Source organism: Coenobita brevimanus, chromosome 100, assembly GCF_032717465.1.
Source record: "Coenobita brevimanus isolate Jiangsu-jjx chromosome 100, ASM3271746v2, whole genome shotgun sequence".
In the NCBI taxonomy this organism is placed as follows: domain Eukaryota; kingdom Metazoa; phylum Arthropoda; class Malacostraca; order Decapoda; family Coenobitidae; genus Coenobita; species Coenobita brevimanus.
This window is the reverse complement of record NC_137053.1, coordinates 29,449,927-29,458,499: the sequence shown is the minus strand read 5'-3', so window position 1 is coordinate 29,458,499 and position 8,573 is coordinate 29,449,927. Positions and strand designations below refer to the sequence as shown.

The 8,573-nt window shown below is 42.4% G+C and overlaps 1 non-coding gene across 1 annotated transcript; it reads right to left on the bottom strand.

Moving 5' to 3' along the window:
* Positions 1-2,982: 2,982 nt before the first annotated feature.
* On the bottom strand, positions 2,983-3,101 carry LOC145414808 (5S ribosomal RNA). The gene has a single exon (XR_013899961.1). It is a non-coding gene; the product is annotated as a 5S ribosomal RNA (ribosomal RNA).
* Between the last annotated feature and the right edge of the window lie 5,472 nt (positions 3,102-8,573).

The following is an 8,573-nucleotide window of genomic DNA, read 5'->3' as shown; positions in this document are numbered from 1 at the left end:
TAAATCGGCTCCATGTTGCCCTGTTCCCCGCCATTTCGTTGCCCTCCCCTCAGCTCACACACCCTTCTCTCATTTACCTCTCCACTCCTCCCTTTCTTCTCATCCTCGGTCTCCCCCTCCGCCTCCCCCCCTCCACTTCATGCACACTCTCCTCGTTAGTATCTCGCTATCCATCCTCACCACATGGTCAAACCACCTTAATGAATATTTCCTAACGCTTTCTATTACACCCACAGCCACACAAGAACCGTCCTTCACTTTCCCATTTGTATGTCTGTCTCTCCATATAAATCCATATGCTCCTCTCAAATAACTCATTTCCACTGCATTCACTCTTGACTTGTGTCGTTCCAATAAGGTCTAAGTTCGCTTCCATTTGTTAGAGATGTTATCACAGTACAGTACTATCATGCAGTGACTTTTTCACCTCAGTGTTCACTTCCTTATTTCTTATCACTGCTTTCGAAGAATTTTTTCCCTGTTGTACCCTTTCAAGCACTTCATCCTCTAAATTTCCATCCTTACTCGTAACACAACCCAAGTACTTAGATGCACTCACGTTTTGTATTTCCTCATCATCCAGCTTCCCCGTGCACTCAGTGACTACATTTCTTTCGCAGAGCACAACTTAACTCCTCCCTACATTCAACTTTAGATAACGTTTCTTACACACTTTCCCGAACTCATTCGCCAAGTCTTGCAGTTTTCCCTCGACTTCACTTAACAATACAGTATGATCTGCAAACAACAGAACAAGAGGTCCAAACGGTAAACTTTCTCATTAGGGCTGCACCAATATCCATTGCCGTCCTTGTATCTCTTTTATAATTCCATCCATACACAGACTGAACAACCATGAAGATATAACACATCCTTGTCTCGGGCCAACATTCACATAGAATAGTTCACTCATTCACCATCCACACCTACTGCAGCCTTGGTGCCCTAACACATGCTCTTCACGGCATTCAGCAGCTTCCCATTTACTCCATATATTCTTAATATTTTCCTCATTCTTTGTCTATCCACTCTGTCATACGCATTCTCTAAATCCATGAAGGCCACAAACAACTTCTTTCCCTTCTCTAGAAACTCCGCTGAAACCTTAGGATGAATATCTGATACACTCGTACACAACCTTTTCCTTTATTAAAACCTCCCTATTCTCCTCCACCTAATTCCTCTGTTATTCCCCCTAACTCTGTAAAATGGATTCCAACTATATGCTTTTTCAATTTCCCGAAGATGACAAATGTCCCTATGATTACCACACATTTCGTCGTCCCTTTCTCTTTGTACAGCAGAATAATTATATCCGATTTTCAATCCTTCCGGACAATACGTTCCTCCCAGGCCATTCTGCACATCTTCCCTATCCATTCTACTACTATCTCTTGCCTGTGCTTCAACATTTCACCACACACTCCATCAGTTCCTGGGACTTTCCTCATTCTGATTTTCTTCATTGTTTCCACTATTTGTATCCTACAGATCTCTTTCCCTCTTCTCATTTCCCTCCTCCTCTCAGACATTCTCCATCCACTTATATTCGCATTACTTTCATTATCTATTTTTAACAATTCTTTAAAGTGTTCTCTCCATCTGATCACTTTTTCTCCCTTCTCCACTGTCAATCTACCATCTCTGTCTTTCACTTCCCTATTACCTTCTTATTTACCCTATCTATCTCTCTTTACCTCCTTCCAGAACATTTTCTTACAGTCTATCCACTTAAAATTCAAATTCCTTCCAAATTCCTCATCCGCTATCTTCTTACTCTCTTATTAATCTTTTCCCTTCTCTCTTCCTCGCTGCTCATAAGTCTCTATTCCATCTCTGAACTTCCATCCAGCTTTCGTTTTGTCTTTTTTTTTTCTTCCTTTCCGTCCATTCTCACAATTACTAACAAGGTTTGCATTTCCTCTTCGTAACGCGAACCCTCAATCCCCAGCTTTATTTTTTTTTTTTTTTCCAATATTTGATGCAGTACATGCCTTCCATTTAGCTGTCGTGCTCCTTCCTTCCTCCCATCAGTTTCCACTGCTGAGTGGGCAACAAGTCTTCCATTTCCCTCTCACCATAGCCATATCTCCCTACCAGACACTTCCACTGCTGAATGCAATACAAGCTTTCCCCTCCCCCTCTCCCCGTTACCATTCCTTGTTTCCCTCCCATTTGCTTCCAGTACAGAACATAGCCCAACCAACAAAGAAAACACCAAGGCCAGACACTTCGATGATATTATACATGAGTGACATTATTTTGTGTGTGTGTGTGTGTGTGTGTGTGTGTGTGTGTGTGTGTGTGTGTGTGTGTGTGTGTGTGTGTGTGTGTGTGTTGTAATTCTGGGAAAATCAAAATCCATGTTTGTGATAAATTTGGCTTTTGAGTGGCAAAGCATAAGACAAGCACTTAGAAGCCCGATCGGGCGTTAAGCACTTGTCCTTGCGACACGCATTGACATCAGACTTGACATGGACTTGCACTGACATACCGGGCATGTCCATGGGAAATTTCAGCTCATTCCACTCAGCGGTATGACCTGTAGAGGGTTCCCAATGTCTTGGGGAAAATGGAACACAAAAGTGCGCGTGGCTCACGCAAAACTGAGAGTAGGCCTACACATTTGCAATATACACCATCTTTGTCAGCGAGTCGTTCCGCGTCTTCTGCTGTATGGCACGTCAAAATCCAGGGTGGGGGTGGAGGGTTGAATGTGGACAGGCACACACACAGTTAATGCTTATTAGATTAGTATTATTGATTTCAGCATATAGGATTGTTACAAATGGCAAACAGTTCAGCCTTTCAAAGGTATTCTTTTTGTGCTTAAGAATGTAGCGCAACAGAAGTTTTTCATTTTCATTCATTGCCAGACGCCATGTATCCCAAACGGGGTGGCCAAGGGCTAAGAGTTAATTGTTTTACAGGGAGGGGCACTAATCCTCCACCAACCCCACTTGACACGTTGGGAGAACGTTATGCCAACAGCATCTGGTGTTCCCAGGCGGTCACCAATCCAAGTACTAACCAGACCCAACGTTGCTTAACTTCGCTGATCGGACGGGAAGCGGTGTACTCAACGTGGTATGGCCGTTAATTTCGGGGACTATCCTACATCCTTTCATTCTCTCTCTCTCTCTCTCTCTCTCTCTCTCTCAGATTCCTGCCTCAGTTAAAACACTGTATCAACAATAATGAAACAGTAAACGCGCCTTACCAAGCGAGGTGTCTAAACGAGGCACAACCTTTTATTTGTTCGCTTGTGGCTCTGAATACGGTACAAGCTTCCTTGTCTCCTCTACTCCGTTTCTTCTCTCCAGGCATCTCTCTCTCTCTCTCTCTCTCTCTCTCTCTCTCTCTCTCTCTCTCTCTCTCTCAGAATGCAGTATAGAATGGGTAATTTTGAAACTACGCCCACCTTCGCTTCAGCATCAGTAAAGTCTGCTGTGACATCAAGATCATCAAAAGCATCAACAGCGACACATCAGTGAATCAACATCAGCAACCTTAAACCTTTCATCCCGGGAACGTTATTGTATTTCATTCTGGCCCCCAAAGGGCGATTTTATTCAGTGCGGAAAAGACTTCTCTAACAGGTTAAATATAACCTTCATTAATTCCTTCACTGCAAATGGTGTCCGCAGAGCTGAAAATAAAATCGTCTGGGGACAGCAAGAAGTAAATATACAAGACGTCATTGAAGTGAAAGGGAAAGCAGCAACGGTGTCGGCTTCCATTGTGCAGCGTCCACAGTATTTACACTGATATCATCATCATTATCATCATCATTATCATCATCATTAACATCAACGTTAATGACCAATAACATTTGCAATATTAACACCACAACTACATCAGTATAGTCACCTTCACCAAGAGCATCAACGACATCAACATCGCTCTAAACATAAGGATTAACAACATCAGCAACGTCCTATGCAGCGCAATCACATAACCATTTATAAGATCATAAACCACGCTGATACTGAGATGGTAAGCGTCAACAAGAGCATCAGTATCTACACAAATACAGAAATTAGTTACTGCAGTACAATTATAGATAGACAGATATAGATAGATAAATAAATAGATAGATACATCTCTCTCTCTCTCTCTCTCTCTCTCTCTCTCTCTTTATATATATATATATATATATATATAAAGGTAGATATGGGTGTGTATAGAGTTCCTGTATATATTCAACAGCATGGAAGTAGTGGAAGCAATGAAGAAAATCAAAATGGAGAAAGCCCCAGGTATTGATGGAAAATGTGTGCTGAAATGCTGAAGCAAGGGGGATATGGAAGATATGCTAATTGGCCTGGGAGAAAAGTAGAGTCCTGGAAGATTGGAAGTCAGGTATAATTATTCCCATGTACAAAGGAAAGAAGGGAAAAGAAGTGACTGGTAATCTTAGGAGCATTTGTCGTCTTAGCATAATACGAAAATTATATAGTAGGACAATTATTGACAGAGTTAGGTAAATAACAGAGGAATTAGATGGAGAACAGGGAGATTTCAAGAATGGAGGAGATTGCATAGATCAGATGTTTATCCTGAGGTCTTTAGTGGAAAAGTTTCTAGAGATGAGAAAGACGTGTAAGCTGCCTTCATGGATCTGGAGAATGCATTTTATGATAGCGTGTGTAGACAAGAAATACTGAAAATTTTAAAATTATATGGAGTTAATGGGAAGCTATCGAATGCTGTGACGAGTATGCAGGCTATGGGGGGGCTATGGTTGCAGTGAGTGTGACTGGTGAACTGAGTGTTGGATTGAAGTAGGATTGTGTTATGTCTCCATGGTTGTTCAATTTGTATGTGGATGGAGTTACTAAAGAGCTAAAAGGTAAGGCAATTGATGTTGGAGCAGCCCTAATAAGAGGTGGCAGTGTTTGGAAACTTCCATTTCTATTATTTCCAGACGGTAGTGTATTGTTAAGTAACGAAGAAGGGGAACTGCAAGGCTTTGTGAGTTAGTTTGGGAAAGTATGTAAGATGCATAATGTAAAGGAGAATGTAGGGAAAAGTAAAGGTGTGGTCTTAGAGAGAAATGATGTCACTGAATGCACAGTTAGTTTGGAGAGTGAGGAAATAGAAAATGTGAGTGCATTTAAGTACTTGGGTAATGTGACGAGTAAGTTGGAAGTATGGAGGATAGAAGTGCTTGAAAGGGTACAGCAAACAAGAAAGGTTGCTGGTTCATTGAAGGCAGTGATCAGAAACAGGCAAGTGAGCATGGAAGTAAAGAACTCGTTGCATGACAGTACTGTAATCCCCACTCTAACGTACTGAAGCGAAGCTTGGACGTTGTTGGAAGGACACAAGTCAAGAGGAGAGCAGTGGAAATGAGTTATCTGAGAGGAGCATCTGGAGTTACATGGAGAGACAGACTGACAAACGAAGAAGTGAAGGAACATTGTGGAGTGGATGTGGATGCGATAGAAAGCGTTAAGAGAAATACACTGAGGTGATTTGGCCATGTGGAGAGGATGGAAGTTGAGAGACAAACTAGGAGAATGTATGTGAGTGAGGTGGAGGGGGGCGAGGGAGTAGGAGATCGAGGGTGAGATGGAGCGGTGGAGCAGAGAGGTATATGAGGGAGGGGGGTGGAGGCTGGGGAGAGGGCAGCGAAATGGCAGGGGACAGGGGGAAATGGAGGCGATTAATTTGTGGCCACCCCATTACGCGATTAATGTATGTGTGTGTGTGTGTGTGTGTGTGTGTGTGTGTGTGTATATATATATATAGAGAGAGAGAGAGAGAGAGAGAGAGAGAGAGAGAGAGATACTTATAGATAGATAGATATAGACAGATATATTAAAAAGAAAAACCTAATATAAAGACCCTAAAACTAATCACCTAACAGACAAATCGCTAACCTATACTAAATTATACAGAGACAAATAGCTAGACCTACACTAATGGTAAAAGTACCCCGACCAAGAGAACACCATCGACTGCAGATATGTAATGTTTTTCTACATTACACACCTGCACTTATCACCTGGTGACTGTCAGTCGAGGCACAACCTAATACAGGAGACATCAATATATGAAAGAGAACCAGATGAGTCAGGAACATTTCCATATACGTCAGCCGTCGGCCCTAATTAGAACAACTTAAACAAGGTGGTATAAGGTAGTTACAGAACATGTACAAAAAGTGAAGGACCTCGCCCAACAGACCACCCTCGACTGCAACTGTCCAATACCATTCTATATTGGACACTTACACTCATCAGCTGGTGACCGTCAGTCGAGGAACAGGGTTTAATGTAGGGGACATCAATATTAGAAATAGATCAGTGGGAGGAGGAACTATTTCAAATATGTCAACTGTCAACCCTAATTAATAGTACAATATATACATAATTAGAGTCGATAAAAAACAAAACCATATAGTAAAAAAGTCACACCACTCTTATCAGTCCGGTCTCTCTCAATAAAGCCATCAGTTTATCAGTCATAACAATGTCCCCATCACCCAGGATGATGGAAAGATTGAGGGGGACGTCTACTGCGCTGCAGTAATATATAAGTGAAGCACGTTCACGAATAAATCGCCGACAGCGCAGGATAATACTACTGATAGATAACACCGCATCACAGATGTCACAGTGCCGTGGGAATCGCTTTTCTATATAAGGTTTCATGTGCGTGAGCATGGTGGCATTAAGCCGTAATCGCGCCAACACTTTTTCTTCCAGGCGACTGGGACGGTTGGCAGTGGTCCAGTCGCCCAGGTACGGCTTACACGTTCGAATATTTAGTCTGGTCCACTGACCTTGCCACAGATTTATTGATTTCTTTCCGAGAGAGAGACTCGACCGTAGATCACGAGGAACGTCCCAAGTCTCCTCGAGGTCTACAGCCGACTTTGCAAGTAAGTCAGCCTGCTCATTGCCGTAGATACAACAATGACCAGGTACCCAGATCAGCGTGAATGACTTGTTGCATGAATGCAACTTATTAACGATGCGGCCCTGGATCTCGTGAGAGTCCGTAGTACAAGATGCAATTGCCTGAAGGGCTGATTTTGATTCCGAAAATATGACAAATGAGTCATGCCTAGAACTGAGAGCATAGTCTATGGCTTTGTCAATAGCAAAAAGTTCGGAGGTAAACACAGATGTATGAGTCGGCAACCGATACCTAAATGCACATTCAGTCGACCACACACTTGCACCCACACATTCACTCTACTTGGAGCCGTCGGTGTACAATTGATTAGACCACAAGTGACGAACGATGATGAAACAATTGGTGGACCTCAGCCTCCGGCCTTGGCCTTTGGTGCTGAGAGCCATGATACATCCACTGTAAAGCCGGGTGGCTCTCAAGGAGCTATTTTTTTTTACACTAACTTGTCACAGTCACTGAGGTCCACACCAAGCTCCTGAGTCAGTAAGTGGAGGCGAATGGCAAGTGGCCGACGCACCCCCTGCGGAAGGTGGTGGTATTGACTCAGGGGCATACAGGCCACATTGCCGATATTGCTTTTCCTAAATGTTCTTAGTCCATAGGACCAAGCCAGGTGGTCACGGCGAATACGGAGGGAAGGTACATTCGCCTCCACTTCCATACGAGCTACACGGGTACACCGTACGGCTCCAAGACACATTCGCAAACATTTATTCTGTAACACATCCAATCCTTTCAGCATGGCATCGGATGCCGAGCCATACACCTGTGCGCCATAGTCTAGCTTCATTCGAATAAGGGACTTATACACCATTAATAAAGATATTCTGTTGGCACCCCATGTAGTACCCATTAGGTACTTGAGGACATTTACTGATTTATCACAATGAGCAAGCAAATTATTAACATGAAATTTGAAGTTCAACCGACGATCAAAATCTATTCCCAAAAACTTTACAGAATTTTGAAAAGGTACCGCTTGATTATCCAAAGTTAAGCACAAATTAGGTACGTTACAATTAGTGAAGACTACAGCGGCACACTTAGGGACGTAAAACTTAAATCCCCACTGCAAGGCGCATTGGTGGACGGAATCAAGGGCTGCTTGAATCCGCCCAGTCCAAATTTGTGCATTATGGGAAGAGTGCCATATTACACAATCGTCAGCTTAAAGCAAGTATTTAAGATTCCTCAGGATGGGAGCTGATTACAGAATATCATTGATCATAATACTAAATAAGGTGGGACTAAAAACATTTCCCTGTGGCACCCCGTTTTCCTGGATAAATATATCTGATGTTACATTACAGGGCAATTTGAGGGAGAAAGTTCAGTCTCTTAAGAAATTTGAAATAAAAATAGGCAAATTACCTCTTAAACCATAGGTATAGAGCTTCATTAGTATACAGTGTCGCCATGTCATGTCATAGGCTTTATGAATGTCCAAGAACACCCATATCATGAATTCTTTATTGGCAAACTTCTCTGCAATACAGTGCTCCAAATTCATTAAATGATCTAGTGAACTTCTGTATTTACGGAAGCCACATTGTTGATCATTTAACAAATTCTTCGACTCTAAAGCAAAAAGAAGCCTATTATTAACCATGCGTTCCATGACCTTACATAGACAAGAAATCAACACA